Below are 21,106 nucleotides of genomic sequence, written 5' to 3'. Positions count from 1 at the left end.
TTATCATGTCTACAGGAATGTGTTTATACTGTCTTGCCTGCTCTCCAGGCTGATACATTCCTGAGGGTGAACAAGGTTGCCCTCCCATCAATTCTGCTGATGTGGACTCTTAGAATCTTCAAGGTTTATGGCTGCTAAAATATGCCTTACAGTCCTCCCCTGTAAGGTTTTGCTTTCATCCAATGCTAACCCCATTCATAACTCTTACTCAGTTCTTTATCTCGCAGATACTACTGCAAAGACTCACAGATCTGTCAGGATAAAAAAACAGAATTCTGAATAAATTCTTAGTGCTTTCTTTAAGGCAGATGCTCATATCAACGAATGAAAGTCTACATTTTTTTTAATCAAATAAGTTTGCCATAGACTCTGGGGATAGCTGTGAAATTCGTCATGGATTAGCCTGGGTATCACCATGCCGCTGGCAAATGGGTGAGATTGGGAATTTGGAACCTTCATGGCAGCTCTAATGGGTACAGGAAATGACTCATTCTTTTGGCATCACGCTGCATTGTAAACCTGCCATCCAGCCCACTGAGCTAGCCTATTTTGGTCAGTGCATTGAATATAGGAGTTGGATTATCATATTGTGGTTGTGCAGGACAGTGGGTTGGCCAATTTTGGAATGCTGTGTTCAATTCTAGTCTCCCTGCTACAGGAAAGATTAAATTAGATTACTTACAGTGTGAAAACAGGCCCTTCAGCCCAACAAGTCCACACTGACCCGCCAAAGCGCAACTCACCCAGACCCATTCCCCTACATTTATCCCTTTTCCTAACACTACGGACAATTTAGCATGGCCAGTTCACCTAACCTGCACATTTTTGGACTGTGGGAGGAAACCAGGGCACCCGGAGGAAACCCACACAGACACGGGGAGAATGTGCAAACTCCACACAGGTGGGAATTGAACCGAAGACTGTTAGCACTGTGAGGCAGCAGTGCTAACCACTGTGCCACCGGGCCGCCCACTTGAAACTTGAAAAGATTCAGAAAAGATTTATGAGGATGTTGTCAGGATTGAAGGGTTTGAGATATAGGGAGAGGCTGAATAGACTGGGGTTATTTTCGTAGGAGGCTGAAATGTGACCAACATAGAGGTTTACAAAGTCATGAGGTGTATGGATAGGGTAAATAGATAGGGCCTTTCTTCCCAGAGTAGAGGAACCCAGAACTAGAGGGCATAGGTTTAAGGTAAGAGGGGAAAGATATAAAGGGGATTTAAGGGGCAACCTTTTCTCGCTGAAGATGGTGCATGTATGGAATAAGCTGCCAGAGGAGGAGGTGGAGACTGGTACAAATACAACATTTAAAAGGCATCTGGGTGGGCATTTGAATAGGAAGAGTTTAAAGGGATGTGGGCCAACTGCTGGCAAATGGAATTAGATTAATTTTGGATATCTGATTGGCATGGATGGGTTAGACCAAAGGGTTTGGTTCCGTGCTGTATAGCTCAATGACTCCCTAACTACAACACTGTCCTTCTTTACTTGACAATAACGTGCCATTATTTGAATACACTGGATGTGATTCAACTTGATTGTGTGCCTCAGAAGGTGTGTTTGTGGATTAAAGATCACACAGCAGGACACTGACAATTTAAGTTGAGCCCCAGGAATGAGCAAATATTTTGCTGTGGAAAATAATGCATTTTCCAAGAACTGTTTTTCTGGTTTCAAGGAAATGCTATTGAAATCAAGAGCTAATAGTACACAAAAAAGAAACTGGTTCAATTGAAAATTTACACCACATCTTGCAGAAGATACATGAGAAGGAAAAAAAATGAGGATTGCAGATGACCCTGGGTGTATTGTAGATGGAGAGGGTAGTTTGGCATTATTTGTGGTGACAGGTTGCATGGAGTGAACTCATGTTCACTTGCGTCTAATAATTTTATTGAAGGAGCAAATAATTGCAGATGCTGGAATCGTTACTGAAAACAAAAAATGTTGGAAATCACAGCAGATCAGGTAGCATCCATGGAGCTGTTTGCGATAAGTAAACAAAACTGCTTTTAGGGGATGACTTGAAACTTGAAAAGATTCAGAAAAGATTTATGAGGATGTTGTCAGGATTGAAGGGTTTGAGATATAGGGAGAGGCTGAATAGACTGGGGTTATTTTCCCAGGAGGCTGAAATGTGACCAACATAGAGGTTTACAAAGTCATGAGGTGTATGGATAGGGTAAATAGATTCTTCCCAGAGTAGGGGAGCCCAGAACTAGAGGGCTTTTAGCAGCAGTGCCAACCACTGCGCCACCTTGCCACCCAATTATATTGTCATACATGCTCAAAACTCAAAAGGCACCGTCTCATTGGCTGATATTTTAAAATCTTATCGTCTCACACAGGAGCCAAAATGCATTTTGAGAGTTTTTGAGATTTTCTTAAGGGTTCCTTTTTATTTGATTTTTAGAGGCTACTTGCAATTCTTAGTCACTCAAAATGTCAAAGTTTTTACATGGTCGGAGCACCTTCTGTATTTGTGTTGTTGGATCAAGCATTTGAACTTGTGCAGCAGCAAAACTGAGAGTAATTTATCAATACCTTCAATAATAAACTCTTCATTAAACACAAAACTACACCACACAATGAAAGCATTAATTTCATAGCGATCACATTAATTTTTAAAGTTGATACAAGACAACAGGAATAAGTTAGCAATAAAGCAAACCATGGGCCGAGTGCCGCAGTGGGAGTGTGCTGGGCTCATAACTCAGGGTTTGATGGTTAGAAACCATCTCTGGTATTCATTTCCCCTTTCACGGCTTTCCTGTATAACAGTGTGTTGTTCTGTACCTTTCCTTTGGGGCAGCATGGTGGCTCAGCAGTTAGCACTGCTACTTCACAACACCAGGGCTCTGGGTTCAATTCTAGCCTCGGGTGACTGTCTGTGTGGAGTTTCTACCCACAGTCCAAAGATGTGCAGAATAGGTAAATTAGCCATGCTAAATTGCCCATAGTGTTTAAGGACATGGAGATAAGGTATGTTAATGAGGAATAAATATAAGGTAGAGGGGATGGTTTACTTTTTGGAGTATCGGTGTGGACTTGTTGGGCCAAAGGGCCCATTTCCACACAGTAGGGACTCCATTAAAAAAAAATCCATACAAAACCCTTTTCTTGGAATAATGGCACAAATCTCTACATGCAAAAAACCATCACCCGAACCACTTTCAACAGATTAATAAGGTTTTCTTGTAATCCTTGCTGATGGAAACTTTCCAAATGAGAAAATAAACTTCATTCTGCACTCAACTCTGGTGCTTTCTGAATTAAAATGAATTGAAAGATCTTGCTTATCAGAGATCCTTCTGAATTGAAAGCCTAGCCTTACATATCTACCTCTCATAAACCTAACCGTATACACAGCCTTTCCTTAACATTGAAAGGATTTGCAGTCACCTGCTCTCTAACAAACACGGATTAAGTCACTGTTCCAGAAGGGCTTTCTGACCTTATTTCTTCTTGCAAAGAAATTGCTTCGGTGATGCCATCAGCACCCACCTGCATCTACTCTGAAATCTGAATTCCAAAATTAATATTAATGTAAAAATCACGTAACATTTAGTGAACGATTTATCCCATAAACAAATTTGGAACATTTTAACGAAGTAGTTACTACTCCTTCTAATGCTTCTCAGAATACTACCATGATTTAGTTAAACTGCCAAAACATAATTCATGACAATAGGATATGATACATATTTTTTCTAACTAGAGTACTCCTGAATTTACCCGGTGTTGACCTAGACATTCCACGTAAATTTGTCAGGAATTCATCATCTCAGCATTTGAAGCTTGAGGTGATGCAGTGGCTCAGTGGTTAGCACTGCTGCCTCACATTGCCAGGGAGCCAGGTTCAATTCCATCCTCAGGTGACTGTCTGTGTGGAGTTTGCACATCCCTGTGGGTTTGCTCTGGTTTCTGTCCACAGATATGCAAGTTAGGTGGTTTGGCAATGATAAATTTCCCATGGTGTCGAGGGATGTATGGATTAACCATGGGAAATACAGAGTGGGAGATGAATCAGGGTAGGTTGCTCTTTGGAGGGCTAGTATGGATTTGACAGGCTGAATGGCCTGCTCCCATGCTGTAGGGATCCTATGATTTTCTCAGATCCTGGTTAGTAATGATGGATCTAAAATTGTTCTCTTTCCTTTTCAGCTCCCTTCCCCATGCACAGCTCCTTTGCAGTCCCTATTGTTCTCCACAACCCTCTTGGTAGCACCATTCTTCTTTGATAACACTCCTCTCACACCCATCTTACTCCACAACCCTCATGCAGCCACCTCCGCCCACAATGCATACACTCCGCCACTGCCCACAGATTGCAGAATGGGCTGACAGACTTCCCACTCCTGGGAAATGCTGGCCTCCAAGCCCATCCTCGTCTAAAGGCTGATCCCAATTGCAGGATCAGATCAGCACAAATTCCAAACCCGGCCCCCGCAAACATTGTGTGCGCAGCCCAGACCATTTTGGAAGCCAACCTTCCATCCATGGACTCCATTTACACTTCTTGTTGCTATGGAAAGGCTGTCAACATCATCAAATGATCCATCCCATCCCAGAAATGATCTCCTATAACCTCTTCCGTTAGGCAGAAGAAACAGAGGAGAGGAGCAAATTGCTATTGAGGCTGGAATCTGAACAGAAAACAACAAATGCAGGAGTTCACAATGGGTCAGACACCATCCATGGAGACAAAGTAGGTTTATGTTTTGAGTCTCGATGACTCTTAATCAGAGCTGAAGTGGAATGTGGAAGGGGCAGCGTATATGCTATGATTGCAGGAACATAGTATGGATATACAAGATATAGAAGCTTAAAGACCTGTGCTTATAGGTTCAAGAATAGCTTCTTCCCTGCTGAATGGACCTCTCTAACCTCAAAGTTAATGTTGATCTTGATTTTGTGCATGTCCTGCGCAGCTGTAACCTTGTGTACCTCACTCTGTCTTAGCACCCTATGATTTGTGTGTCCTTGCTTGCTATGATCTGCCTGTACTATTCATAAAACAAAGCTTTGCCCTGTACTTAGGTACATGTGACTACAATAAATCAAATCACATCGAATCAGGTGGACCTCAAGCACTGGGTCTCACTAGCAGTCTCTCAGCAGCTGACCAGTGTGGTGGTCTCTTGGCCCAGTGTGGCCACTGCATGGACTTCCATCCTCAAGGTGATTCTAGAGCAGTCTACTGTCCTCAAGAGCCTCCAGCTGAAGCCTGCCATGGTCTGGAGTCAAGGTCCTGCGCAGATGAGAGACTAGGTGCTGGTGTGGACTGGGTTGGAAAGAGTGTTATTCTGAATTTTTTATTTCTTTGCTTTTCTAATTTATTCCTATGATCTGTAATGCTAGAAATTTTATTCCTCTTTCTTCCTAATGCTTTTTTTCCCTAAGAATTTGTAATGAAGCATCTGTACGTGGATACCTTAGTACCTAAGATATTGTTGTAAGTGGTGACTTGTGAGTACATGTGACTACAAAGCTAATTCGAATTCCATTTCTAATTCTACTTTGATTCATAATTCTAATTCTAATTCCATTTCTAATTCTATTTTTAATTCTATTTTGATTCATAATTCTAATTCTAATTCCATTTCTAATTCTATTTTTAATTCTATTTACATTTCTAATTCTATTTGTATTTCTAATTCTAATTCAATTTCTAATTCTAATTCCATTTCTAAATCTAATTTTATTTCTAATTCTAATTCTAATTTTAATCTTATTTCTAATTCTAATTCTAACTCTCATTCTATTTCTAATTCTAATGTTATCACTAATTGTAATTCTAATTCTAAATCTAATTCCAATTCTAATTCTCGCACTAGTTCTAATTCTAATCCTAATTCCCTGTCATCACTGGCATACACTGTTCACTTCTCCTCCATTCACAGCTCGCTGTTCTCCTTCAGTTGTTGTTGATGCACTTCTAATTTGAGCAATGAGGAACAAACTAGATTGCCCAGAAGCAGTGTGAGAAAAATAAAGTGGTGGCATCATGGTTCTAACACTAGGCCAGTAATTCAAAAGTCTAGCCATACGTTCAAATATTCACCTTAGCAGATAGTGAAATTTAAACTCAATCAAAACTGGGAAATAAAAGACAGTGTTTTTCTAATAAGTCCGTGTAACCATTGCTTTAAAAACTCATTTAGTTCTCAGTGTCCTTTCAGCAAGGAAATCTACCATCCTTACTTGGTCCAAAGTAGATAAGCAGGTGGCTGGAGGAACACAGTAAGCCAGGCAGCATCAGGAGGTGGAGAAGACACTGTTTACCTGATCTGGCCGACATGTGACTCCAGACCCACAGCAATGTGGTTCACTAAGCCATGTCATGATGCCCATGAAAGATTAAAAAAACAGTCTTTTTTTAAGACACAAGGAATAAACACCAAAATCATAAACAAAACAAAATATCATCCAATCAAATGTCTAGATTAGGTTGGTGCTGGAAAAGCACAGCAGTTCAGGCAGCATCTGAGGAGCAGTAAAATCGACGTTTTAGGCAAAAGCCCTTCATCAGGAATTAATAACCTATTCCTGATGAAGGGCTTTTGCCCGAAATGTCGATTTTCCTGCTCCTCGGATGCTGCCTGACCTGCTGTGCTTTTCCAGCACCACTCTAATCTAGACTCTGGTTTCCAGCATCTGCAGTCATTGTTTTTGCCACATCCAATTAAAAAACAATTATAGCATCTCTATTGACAGCACACTCCCATCGCAACATGCTCTTTATCTTGGGTCACCAGCTACAGATGGAACAGGCTCAGAAAGCCAAAACACCCTCACCATTTCACATTATATTGAATTGGGTCATTTCTGATGAACAGACTCACAAAGGGAATCTTTGACTTGCTCCCTCCCCTCCCTCCCCTCTCAAAAACCTGAAAACGAAGAGCAATCAAAAGTCAAGGATTAGCCCCTTCAACCTGTAGGAAATGAGTTGCAACCCCCAATTACTTTGTACATGATTGAAACCTTGTGCTTATTCCAGCTGCAAAATGTGAAAAGACTGCTCCATAAAAGAAATTGCACCTCCAATGACCCAATTTCACTTTAGAAATTAATCATTTTTTGATATTTCTACTGTATGGACTTGGCATGAGGCACTAACTCTCACAAACTATTCTGATCTTCAAATCATAGTTCAAAAAAGTTTACATTTCACTGAAGAATGATTGATGTTATGTATGCATTTGGGATTGTCTGATTTTAACCTAACTTGCTTAGCTGGTAATATAAATGATTGGATACTGTCTCTTGATTTATAGTCCAACCATGTTACTCTCTTGCAATTTCTGGGGAATATGATATGGACCAGCTCAACAGAGCTTCTAAATTCTGTAACTTGATCAGAATAGAGGCGTCATTTCCATCTGCTTAGAATGTGGAACACACTAGCAAGTAGGATAGTTGATTTGAATGGTGTTGATGTATTTAGGGGGAAGCAATAAATATATGAAGGAGCCAGAAACAGGACGGTATGTCAAATGCCCAACTTGTTGCCATGTTCCAAACAAAGTTATTTATTTGCAGACAATCTGAGGTGCCATTCAAACATAAAGGAAGTGACAAACAAAATAGGTGTAGGAGGTGGATGGATTGGGCTAAATAATGACAGACATAATGAGAAAGGAGACAGAGAAAAACTGAATGTTGATGTTATTTGGCTGAATTGGGAGAATACTTAAATCTGAGTCAGGCAATTGTGGGTTCCAAGTGCACCTCCAGAGAAGAGCATTTCCAAATTCCTCTCACCTCCATCTCAGTATGGTAAGATTATTTGAGGTTTGGTTTTATCAGTCATCCGTGAGATGCAAGCACTGGTCATTATTTATTGTCCATCTTTAATAGCCCCTGAGAAGGTAAATTCCTTTCTTGAACTGTTGCTGACCATGGATTGCAGATACAACCACAATGTTGTTTGAGAGGGAGTTCCTAAGCTTTAGCCAATTGACAAGATTTGAGTGTCACCTTGGGATGGACTCTTTCATTTTTTCTTCTAAGAAGTCACACATCACCAGGTTATTGTCCAGGTTTATTTGAACGCACAAGCTTTCGGAGTGGTACCCCTTTGTCAGGTGAGAAGGTGCAGACAAAGATAAACCCTAATATATGAAATGTCCAAACACAAGGGTGATAACAATAGGGAAGATGCTTTTCTTGAATCTATTTTCTACATTTTGTATCTTTGGACCGTTGGAAGAGGGTATAACCAGGGAGGGAGGGGTCTTTGATTATGTTTGATGCTTTCAGCAGGAAGTGTAGACAGAGTCAATTGAAGGAAGGCTGGTTTTCATGATGAACTGAATAGGAAAACCCACCAGATCTTGCTCCTATCAAGTAAATAACAGCTGGAATTTTTGTCTGATCATTTTCCAGGAGACCAATATCCCACCTTGTCGCAGTGCCCCATCTAATGGCTGTATGTATTAGTGGCACAACAATGAGGAATTGCAGATGCTGTGAGCCCTTGTCTTTTTAAATGGTAGAGGTCATGGGTTTGGAAGGTGTTGTTGAAGGACCCTTGGTAAATGTTGCAGACTGTCTTGTAGATAGCACATAGTGCTGCAACTGAATGTCAGTGGTGGGAAGAGTGGGAAGAGTGGATGCGGTGCTGATCAAGCGGGCTGCTTTGTCCTGGATGGGGTTGAATTTCTTGAGTATTGTTGGAACTGCACTTATCCAGGCCAATGGGGAGTATTTCATCACAGTAAAAAGTGAGGTCTGCAGATGCTGGAGATCAGAGCTGAAAATGTGTTGCTGGAAAAGCGCAGCAGGTCAGGCAGCATCCAAGGAATAGGAAATTCGACGTTTCGGGCATAAGCCCTTCATCGGGTTTATGCCCGAAACGTCGAATTTCCTGTTCCTTGGATGCTGCCTGACCTGCTGCGCTTTAACCAGCAACACATTTTCAGCAGTATTTCATCACACTCTTGTTTTGTTCAGTGTAGATGGTGGACAATCTTTAGGGAGTCAGGTGGTGAGTTACTTGCTGCAGTATTCCTAGCCTTTAACCTGTACGTGTAACCATTGTATTTACACGGTGAATCCAAATTGTTTCTGGTCAATGATAACCCCCTAGGGTGTTGAGAACAGTTGATTCATTGATGGTAATGCCATTGAAGACAAAGGGAAGATGTTTAGATTTTTCTTTGTTGGAGTTGGCCTTTGCTTGGCACTTGTGTGTTGTGAAGGTCACTTGTCAGCCCGAGTCTGGATATTGTCCTTGTCTTGCTGCGTTTAGACATGAATGGCACTGGTACCCAAGGTATCAAAAGTTGTACAAAACATTATTCAGTCAATCAGTGAACATTTCCACTTCTGACCTTATGATGGAGGGAAGGTCATTGATGAAGCAGCTGAAGATGGTTTGACCCAGGACACAACTCTGAGGAACTCCCGCAGAGATGTCTGGAGCCTGTGAGACTGAGCAAAACGCCACATCATCTAAAATACTGGACTAGCCCCTCGACTTTCCTAACATCTAAAACACTGGAGAAAATCCTGAGCTCAGGCTGCAATGAATGCACACAGAGCGAGTATGATTTCTGTCTGGGACAATTGTTCAGCCTGGAATTTCAATGCACATCTTCACTCCAACAGAACAATCAACCAAACCTAACATTCCAGACTGATAATGTTTACACATCAGGCTATCCACCACAGAGAGTATGGGGCCTACACAGATACCAAACATTCATCTTCAATCGAAATACATTCACACATGCTCTTAATTATTGGGAAGCCAACTGACTTCACAGGGAACACCAGAAACACAATGGCAAGCATGATGGTGCATGAACAGAGGCCTACAATTGCAGGCCCCACTCTCACTTGAGGCAGCTATTCCTTAGCAGTGATCCCTATTCCTAGCAGGCATTCCAAGGAGCTGTTTCCCAGGAGGCATTCCAAGCAGCTATTCCCAGAAGAAAAACTCCAACAGCTAACTCCAACAGCTACTTCCAGGAGCTATCTCTAGAAGGGGGATCCCAACAGCGATTTCAAGAGCTACCAATGCAGGCCTGTTCTGAACCAGGGAAACCAACAGCAACTAACCACGATCAACAGACTTAAGAACCAACAACCTCAAAAACCTCTGACCCAACCAACATCACAAGGTTTCAGACATATCCTGAGGTGAAAACCCGACCCACAAGATCACCAGAAAGTAAGAAAAACCTTAGTACTCACTCAGTGCATCCAATAGGCATCCTGCTGCATCAACGGACTCAACCCAGACTAAAGGCTTACGCCGTCAGAAGTCTTCATCTGGGCACCAGGTACAGCAAGCGAGAACAGCCAGCCGTACTTCAAAACTACTGTCTACTTAATGGTGAGCGTAAACTTCCAAACCCTGAATTTTCTGACCTAGCTAGGGAAAGAGGAAGGTGAGTGATGAGAGTGCTTAGGACCCCAAGGGTAGGAAGCCAGATTAAAGTTTGTCTAATTAAAACTGTTGTTTAGTTCTGATGATGTTTAATCTGTGTTTAATTTAATAGTGGATTTCATTACTGTCTTCTGAATAATTGATCGTGTCAATTTCACTGCTTATTGCATTTACCTTGATCTCCTGTATTATACTTACTTTTTTGTATTTAAATAAACACAGAGGTTCTTTTGCCCTGAGACATCTTCTTTATTTTATAATCCCTAAACAAGTCCAGTGTCTAGAACCAGGGATCTGGGGGTGATTTGAACAATCTAAAATCTGCAAATTACCGATTGTAAACCAGAACTCCAAAAAGCTGAGATGCCTGACCTCTACCATCCACACCTACCTTCCTCCACATTAGGCATGACTCTGTGATTCCTATCGATTTCAGTTTTGCTAATCTCCTTAAAGTCATACGCGGTCAAATGCAGCTTTGATGCCAAGTTCATCAACTCTCCCCTCACCTCTGGAACTCAGTTTTGATGTATGGAACAGGCTTTAATGTGATCAGGTATTGAGTGAAACTGGCAGGACACACACTGAGTCTGAGTGAGTTGCTTGTTGCTGAGATGTACTACTTCACAGCACGGATGATGATCCTCTGAAATAATCGGTCAGGTTAGGTTTTTCATACGCAGGATATATCTGAGCAATTTTCCACATTACCAGGTAGTTGTCAGTGTTGTAGCTGCACTGGAACAGCTTGGTTAGGGGCATGGCTTGTTCCACAGTTTTCCATATTAACTGATGTGCAACACCAGTGCAAGAAACTCTGATTTGTTAGTAATGGGATCATTTAGTTTTCTCCATTGTTTACAGCTTGCACATTTCAGCACAGAGGGATTCCTATTCTGTCGCTTCACAAATTTGCACTTCAGTTCTAAAAATAATTAGAATTAGAATTAGGTTTATTGTTATGTGTACTCACCTACACCAGTAGAGGCGTACAGTGAAAAGTGTGCAAAGTCACCCTTCACGGGTGCCATCTTAGGTACAAGGTACCTCAGTACAAATCTTCAATACAAAAATAAAGAAAACAAGTTGCATTATCTTATAGTGATTCAAAGTATAAGTTAGAAAATAACAAATAACGTTAAAAGGATTGCAGTCAGATAAACAAATTATAGATAAGCATTATATTATATTACAGTCCATCAGCGTAGGGGCCTTCCACAAGTGGTCTGATCAAGCTCACAAGCCGCTGACCGCCCGCAACGGTTCCCAGTCCAACAACCATCCCTGCTCCACTTCACTAGATTACAATTCCAGACTCTTATTCATTGAATCAAATTTCCCCCAGCTGCCATGGTGGTATTTCAACCCATGGATCCTGATTATGAGCCTGGTGCTCTGGCTTAAAGTCAGTGATATGACTATGACACCAGCACATCTCTCGAAATATGAGTCTTGCTTTCCAATTCGGTCACTACTTGTGCGTAATTAACCCATATTACACTGTAAGATAAGTGATAAATCTTTCGAGGAGCAGTTGCCTAGGTAATTTCTACACAGTCTTATTTTAAATATTCATTTCTTTCAATCCCAAATCTATCATTACCCAGCTAACATTTGCCTACTCAAGAGTAAAAAGTCACATTGTAAAACAATTGGGATTCACCATCCATCTTCTTTACAATCCTCAATAGAAATAACCGGTGACAGCTTGTTTTCCCTACACAACTCAATAAAGATTAATAATGGTGTCTGCTATCAGGCAACTAGTTCTGTGCCTCACACTTGACCTTGTACCTGTGCTTTTTTTTCACTTGGAGAATACTATCAGCAGTCTGCTGCGGTCCGGATCTGGCGCTGTAATCCTGTAATGAAATGCAACAAGTAATAATATTTCCATGGGCTTTCCAGAGCTGTTTTCTGAGCATCGTCCTGTGAAATCTAAACTACAACAGTGCATATCTGAACTGTCAAGTGTGTGAGCCCTGGTGTTATACTGCTAACTGTTACATCTCTCTCCTGGTCATCCGAGAGATTTGGCGGTTGAATTTTGAGCCACAGTTTTAGTTTCTAGGTAGTACCACCTGCTAAAAGGATGACGGCTGTAATTTAAAAAAACAACACAGGTCCGAAAATCTGATGCGTGATTTTGTGCCGGCTAATCCTCCTCCCAAGGGTCTGTTGCTTTATCCGAAATTGGCAAGGATAAATGTGTCGTGGTGCTGTAACGTAAATTGTCATACCCATCTGTGATGGTATTACTGGCATGAATTGCATTAACAGGATGAAACCTCTTCCCACGGCTGGAAGACATGCATATTCTCAGCAGATGGTATGTAACATTTGTGCACACAGCCAATTAAACCCGAGACATTAGGGAATGCAGTAATGGGAAAGAGTGTCTCTTCAGCTCAGTGATTTTGTGAAGCCTACAGTGCCATCTCCTTCTCAGTAACTCACTAATATCTTGAGACTTGACTTGAGAAATGGCTGATAAACAGGTACATTTGCTGTTTCTCTTTATCTATTCATGGGATATGAATACTGCTGTCTAGGCCAGCATTTACCGCCCATCACCAGTTGCCCTGGTGATGAGCTGCTTTCTTGAACTTCCTGATGAAGAGCTTTTGCCCGAAACGCCAATTTTCCTGCTCCTCGGTTGCTGCCTGACCTGCTGTGCTTTTTCAGCACCACTCTAATCTAAACTCTGGTTTCCAGCATCTGCAGTCTTTACTTTCGCCTGCTTTCTTGAACTGCTGAACTCCTTGGGGTGGAGCGTTGCTCATAGTGCTGTTTGAGTGTGCGGGTCATATTCTGGCTGTGGAACACTATAGATGGTAACTCAGGCAATTGCTTCATCAGATAAAAAAACCACACAACACCAGGTTATAGTCCAACAGGTTTATTTGATAGTACAAGCTTTCAAAACGCTTTTCCTTCATCAAGTAGCTAGTAGGGCAGGATCATAGGGCACAGAATTTATAGTAAAAGATCAAAATGTCATATGACTGACGCAATATATTGAACAAACCCTAGATTGCTATTAAGCCTTTAATCACTTAGAAAGGGGATGCAGGTTTCAATTGATTAATATTTAAATCCAAGAACTTCCTTCAATTCCATGGGGTGATTTTGCATTTGCAGATTTGTATTTGCAGAAACATTCCATTTTATTCAAAAAGCACACAGTCTCAAAGTAGTCACTCCATGTGATATTTTATAAATGCCTACTTTGAAAACAGAACCAGCCTGACTCAAGATCGGGATACAGACAGACTTTAACCTCATACTTTTAATGCATTGTCTGAGCTGAGATGTCACTTCTTTTATACTGACAAAACATTAACTTGTCTCAGGACTGTGACTTGAAAGAAGTTCGTGGAAAGAAGGTAGCTGGGATTGTGATGGGTAGGTGAAAGTGGATGGGGGTGATGGTGATAGGTCAGAGAGGAGGGTGGAGCGGATACTTAGTAAGGAAGATGGCCAGGTCAAGAGGGCGATGCCAAGTTGGAGGGTTTGATCTGGGATAAGGTTGGGGGGAGGGGAAATGAGGAAACTGGTGAAATCTACATTGATCCCGTGTAGTTGGAGGGTCCCAAGGTGGAAGGTGACGCGTTTTTCCTCCAAGTGTCAGATGGCCAGGATTTGGCGGTGGAGGAGGCCCAGGACTTGCATGTCCTTGGTGGAGTGGGAGGTGGAGTTGAAGTGTTCAGCCACAGGGTTGTTCAGTGAGTGTGTCCCAGAGATGTTCTCTGAAGCATTCCGCAGGTTGGCGTCCTGTCTCCCCAGTGTAGAGGAGACCACATCAAGAGCAACGGAGACAGTAGATGACATGTGTGGAGGTGCAGGAAAATCTCTGTCAGATGTGGAAGGATCCTTTGGGGCCTTGGATGGAGGTGAGGGGGGAGGTGTGGGCAGAGGACAAACCTCATTTTAGTGGCTTAATAATCATACTGTGTCAAACAGGACAGATCCCATGACAGCAATAAGTCCTCAAAGCCCTGATTAATTTGTGTCACCCAATGGACATCACTGAAATGAAAGACAACCCTTTCATTACCATATTCACACCTGCGTAACAATGCGGTGAGCATTTTCTTGTAATAAAACTTCAGGAAAGATTGGTTGTTTATATTTTGGATGTCTGACAATCATGAGAGATGATATAGAAATTTAAGGTTTGTGTAAATATTCGTAGTTTGGGTGCCAGTAGTTGTGGGTATGTTCGCCGAGTTAGGAAGTTGGTTTGCAGATGTTTCACCCCTGTCCAGGTGACAACCCTCATGTTCCGGAGCCTCCTGTGAAGCCCTGCTGTACTACGTCAGTTGGAATTTATTTGGTTCAGTCCCGCTGCTTCTGGTTGCTGGTTCGGTTGTTATGAACAACCAAATCCGACAACCGGAAGCAGTGGAAAAGAAAACGAATAAATTCCAACCGACACAGTATAGCAGCACTTCACAGGAGGCTCTACAATGCGTGGGATGTTACCTGGACAGGGGATGAAACATCTGCAAACCAACTTCCTAACTCAGCAAATATACCAACAACTACTGCATCGTATGGAAATACAAATGTACAGGTTGATGTATAAATACAGATAATTTCTTCTCCTGCCTTATTCCACACATGGTGCCATTCAGATGTAGAGAAAAGGTGCAATGAGCTGCCAAATGGCTATCAATCCTGGAACTACCTCAGACTTCCCTGTTATCAAACTGGGAACTTGATACACAACCCCTCTGTCACTTAGGCAAAAGTGAGGACTGCAGATGCTGGTGATTAGAGTCGAGAGTGTGGTGCTGGAAGAGCACAGCAGGTCAGATGCATTCTCTGAGCAGGAAAATTGACATGTCAGGCAAAAGCCCTTCATCGGGATTGTCACTTCTCAAACATTTGCATCTTGCTGTTACTTTCGTTAAATCTGCAACTCATCACCTGGTCACCTGGTTCAGATAGCCAGAAAGTTACTTCAAGTTTTAATGAGATAAGTTTTTTTTCCAAAAGATATTCGAATTATCATTCTGCAAATCCTGTCAAACATCTCACCCTTCATTTTCCAGGAGAAGCATTACGATCCACATCCACAGTTAATGTGCTCTTTAAACCAAACAGGCTTAGAACCTAAAGATGTGAATTACATTAATTATCTGATTCACGTTTGATTGTTGTAAATATATTAGCGTTCTGAAGGGAATAGCACGTTCAGATAGAATCTGAGAGGTGTGAAAATCTCTGACCCTACTGTTCATACAGGTACCAAACAAAGAACATGCCCTTAGGATCTTTTGAAGAAAGATTTCTGATGAGCTGAAGATAATAAGACCCATTCGAAAAGTAAAGAAAGCACTGAAATTCATTTGCAAGAGTGTTAGATGTAATAAGTAGAGGTGCTATATTAACCTTCTATCTAAGTTGAACTATATTTGAAGTGCATCAAACTTTCTCAGAGGAAAAAGTTCGGAAAACAAAAATGTAACGCTTGGCCATGGGTGTACTAGTCTGCCTCAATTTGTCCAGCTGAAAATGGAGGTGAGAGATTCTAGGACACTCATCTGAGAAGAGCAAATGTGTTTCCCCAAGTATTCTAGCTAGCATTTAATCTTTCATCACTGAAAAACAGCTTAATTGGTCATTGTCCAAAGCTCCTTGACTAAACGTCCTCTGTCCAAATAGAGTGTAACATTTACTAAGTTGCAACAGGTGCCACTTAAACTACATCTTAAACAAATTACATCTTTCACAGATATCTTTCAACACTTAAGTTTGGTTATTTTATGAATATACACTAAAATCGCACTTCCTCTGTCACCAGTGAACGCTGGCAGTGTGTGCACTATTTACAAGCCCATTGCAACAATTGGCCAAAGCTTCTTCCCTCTCACCGTTGAGGAAAAATGGTTGTTGTGTGGAGAAGTCACTGGAATACTAATCTAGAAACCTAGAAATGAAGCTCAGGGTACACAGGTTCCAGTCTCATCATGGCATTTCAGGAAATTTAAATCAGTAAATCTGGAATATAAAGCTCAGTAATGGTTATCATAACAAGGATTGGAACTGCAGATGCTGGAGATCAGAGTCAAATTCCTGATGAAGGGCTTATGCCCAAAATGTCCATTCATCTCTTCTTCGGATGCTGCCTGACCAGCTGTGCTTTTCCTGCAGCACACTCTCAACTCAGAACAAGTACTGTTGGTTGTTCTAAAGACAGATCTAGCTCATTGTACCCTTTTCATGGAAGAGATTCTGTTGTCATGATCTGATCTCACTACATCTGCTTCTTACCTACACTGTCAAAAGCTCCGATCAAAACTCTCAACTTAAAATGAGAATAAATGCTGGTCTTGTCAGAGAGTCCTACATCCCATTCAAGAATTGTTAAAAATCTCAAACATGTACCTGTATCACCTAAAATGATAAAACAATAGATGCACAATATACCATCAGCTCCAAGTCATAGTGGGTGGCACGGTGGCATAGTGGGTGACACAGAGGCATAGTGGGCAGCATGGTGGCAGAGTGGTTAGCACTGCTGCCTCACAGCACCAGAGACCTGGGTTCAATTCCCACCTCAGGCGACTGACTGTGTGGAATTTGCACATTCTCCCCGTGTCTGCGTGGGTTTCCTCCCACAGTCTAAAAATGTGCAGGTCAGGTGAATTGGCCATGCTAAATTGACTGTAGTGTTAGGTGAAGGGGTAAATGTAGGGGGAATGGGTCTGGGTGGGTTGCACTTCGGTGTGGACTTGTTGGGCCGAAGGGCCTGTTTCCACACTGTAAGTAATCTAATATGTGTTCGATATATGTAATTTATTTGTGGATACTGGATATGTATTGGAATATTCTATTAAACAATAATAGGAGAGTATATTGAAAACAATGTAAGTATTGTGTAACCATAGGTATTCAGAGCAGTAGAGGCCATTTTACCCATTGAACCTGCCTCAATATTTAGCAAGAGTATGGTTGCCAATACTCTGCTCTAGTTGTTCTCATACCTTTGTCTATGATTTCCTTCGTACACAAAAATTTAGCCACCTCTCTCCTGAATGATTTGGAGATGCCGGTGTTGGACTGGGGTGTGCAAAGTTAAAAATCATACAACACCAGGTTATAGTCCAACAGGTTTAATTGGAAGCACTAACTTTAAGAGCGCTACTCCTTCATCAGGTGGTTGTGGAGGACACTACTGTAAGGCACAGAGTTTATAGCAAAAGTTTACAGTGTGATGTAACTGAAATTATACATTGAATAATACATTAATTGTTTGTTGAGGCTTTCATCTGTTAGAATACCATGATAGTTTCACTTCTTTCATGTGTAAATCACGAAACCTTTTTTTAAAAGTTGCATTCTCCGGTTAACTGTAACAATGGGTGTTAGCTAGACAATATGTTGAAGGTTTTAGCCCCCTGTGTTCTCTGACTTTGCCATAATGTTTAGACTGATTGTAAACTAAAAAATGAGATAACAGAGTTTTACATTAATTCATACAGTTTTTAAGCAAAGTACAATGTTACTCTGCAAGTCCAAATTCACCCCACAAACATATATGTATATGTATATATGTGTGCATGTGTGTGTGTGTGTCTGTCTGGGTTGGGGGGTTGTGAGTGAGAGAGAGAGAGAGAGTATATGTGTGTGTATGTGAGTGTAGAGTGTCTTAAGTCTGTGAGAGGGTGCATATGTGAGTGTGGGAGTATGTGTGTCTGTAAGGGTGTGTGTGTGTGTCTGTGTGCATGTCTGTGTACATGTGTGTCTGTGTACATGTGTGTCTGTATGTGTATGTATAGGAGTGCCTGTGTGTGTAAGCAAGAGTGTCTGTGCATGTGTATAATGTAATAGTGGCCACCTGTAGTGTGACATGAACCCAAGGTCCCAGTTGAGGCCCTCCCCATAGGTACTGAACTTAGCTATCAGCCTCTGCTTGGCCACTTTTGTTGCTGCCTGTCCCGAAGACAGCCTTGGAGGATGATCACCTGAAGTTTCGAGGTTGAATGTCCTGGACCACAGAAGGAGAGAACACTCCTGCCTGTTGATTGTTGCGCGGTGCCCATTCATCCATTACCATAGGCTTTGTTCGGTTTCCCCAATGTACCATGCCTCAAGGCATCCTTGTCTGCAATGTATAAGATAGACAACATGGGCTGAATCACATGAGTACCTGCCATGTACATGGTGGGAAGTGCCCCACATGTAATATCAATGTCCACACTCTGAAGCTGGAGAAGTGTAGCATTGTGAGGTTGTCTATGGGTTTGTGGTAAAGTGTGATGCTGAAGTGTCCACCCTTGAAGGAGATGCATGTATTCAAGAATGAGACAGACAGTAGAGAGTACTCCAGCTTCCACCCAAAACATATTAAAACAGCCATCCCCTATGGACAAGCCCAACGCGTACACCAGATCTGTTCAGATGAGGAGGAAAGTGACGGGCACCTGGAAGTACTCAGGGATGCCCTCACAAGAACAGGGAACAATGCTAAACTACTGTAATGACAATAGACAATAGACAATAATGCAGGAGTAGGCCAGTCTGCCTTTCAAGCCTGCACCACCATTCACTGTGATCATGGCTGATCATCTTCAATCAGTATCCTGCTCCTGCCTCATCTCCATAACCCTTGATTCCACTATCCTTGAGAACTCTATCCAACTTTTTCTTAAATGAGTCCAGAGACTGGGCCTCCACTGCCCTCTGGGGTAGAGCATTCCACACACCCACCACTCTCTGGGTGAAGAAGTTTCCCCTCATCTCTGTCCTAAATGGCCTACCTCTTAATTTTAAGCTGTGTCCTCTGGTTTGGAACTCACTCATCAGCGGAAACATGCTTCCTGCCTCCAGAGTGTCCATTTAATAATCTTATACGTCTCAATCAGATCCCCTCTCAGTCTTCTAAACTCAAGTGCATACAAGCCCAGTCGCTCCAATCATTCAACATAAGATAGTCCTGCCATTCCAGGAATTGACCTCGTGAACACATGCTGCACTCCCTCAATAGCCAGAATGTCTTTCCTCAAATTTGGAGACCAGAATTGCACACAGTCCTCCAGGTGTGGTCTCACCAGGGCCCTGTACAGCTGCAGCAGAACCTCTTTGCTTCTATACTCAACCCCTCTTGTTATGAAGGCCAGCATGCTATTAGCTTTTTTCACTACCTGCTGTACCTGCATGCTTGCCTTCATTAACTGGTGTACAAGATCACCCAGATCTCTTTGTACTGCCCCTTTACCTAACTTGACTCCATTTCGGTAGTAATCTGCCTTCCTGTTCTTGCCACCAAATTGATAACCATACATTTATCCACATTAAACTGCATCTGCCATGCATCTGTCCTCTCACCTAACCTGTCCAGGTCACCCTGTAATCTCCTAACATCCTCCTCACATTTCACCCTGCCACCCAGCTTTGTATCATCAGCAAATTTGCTAATGTTACTATTAGTACAACCTTCTATATCATTAATATATATTGGAAAAAGCTGACCTCCTCAGGAGACAGACATGTGCTGCAACCGACAGGGTTTCCTTCATTGTTTAGTACTTTCCAGGAGCTGAAAAACTACACCATGTTCTTCATGACCTGCAACACATTATCAATGAGGATGAGCACCTCACCAAGACCTTCCCCACACCTCCACTGCTCGCCTTTAAACAACAGCCAAACCTCAAACAGATCATAGTTTGTAGCAAGCTGCCTGGCTTTCAGGACAACTCCATACAACCCTGTCATGGTAGGCGCTGCAAGACGTGATAGAGTGTGGACATGGATATCACCATTACACTTGGCGACACTTGCCACCATGTACGTGGCAGGTACTCATGTGACTCAGCCCACGTTGTCTATCTTATATGTTGCAGGCAAGGATGCTTTGAGGCATGGTACATTGGGGAAACCGAGCAAAGGCTACGGCAATGGATGAATGGGCAGTTGGGGAACACTTCAGTGATCCAGGACATTCAACCTTGGACCTTCGAGTGACCATCCTCCAATGCGGACTTCGGGACAGGCAGCAGCGAAAAGTGGCCGAGCAGAGGCTGATAAGCTCAGTACCTATGGGAAGGGCCTCAACCGGGACCTTGGGTTCATGTTACACTACAAGGTGCCACCATTACACTATACACACGCACAGACACTCCTGCGTACACACACAGGCACTCCAGTACACACACATACAGGCATACACACAGACACACATATACACAGACATGCACACATACACTCATACGCACCCTTACAGACACACACACTCCCACACTAGCACATGCATCCTCTCAGAGACTTAGACCACTCTACACTCACGCACACACATATACACTCTCTCTCACAGACACTCGCAACCTCCCACCCCAGGCACACACACACACACTCCTACAAACACACATACTCCCACACTCACATATGCACCCCCTCACAGACTTAAGACACTCTACACTCACATGCACACACATATACACTCTCTCTCTCTCTCTCTCTCTCTCTCTCACACAATCCCCCAACCCAGACAGACAGACACACACACACACACACACACACACACATATATATACATATACATATACATTTGTGGGGTGAATTTGGACTTGCAGAGTTACATTGTACTTTGCTCAAAAACTGCACATAAAACTCTGTTATCTCACTTTTTAGATTACAATCCATCTAAACATTATGGCAAAGACAGAGAACACAGGGGGCTAACACCTTCAACAT

The sequence above is a fragment of the Hemiscyllium ocellatum genome, chromosome 11 (genome assembly GCF_020745735.1).
Source record: "Hemiscyllium ocellatum isolate sHemOce1 chromosome 11, sHemOce1.pat.X.cur, whole genome shotgun sequence".
NCBI classification, from domain to species: domain Eukaryota; kingdom Metazoa; phylum Chordata; class Chondrichthyes; order Orectolobiformes; family Hemiscylliidae; genus Hemiscyllium; species Hemiscyllium ocellatum.
This window is presented reverse-complemented; position numbering follows the sequence as displayed.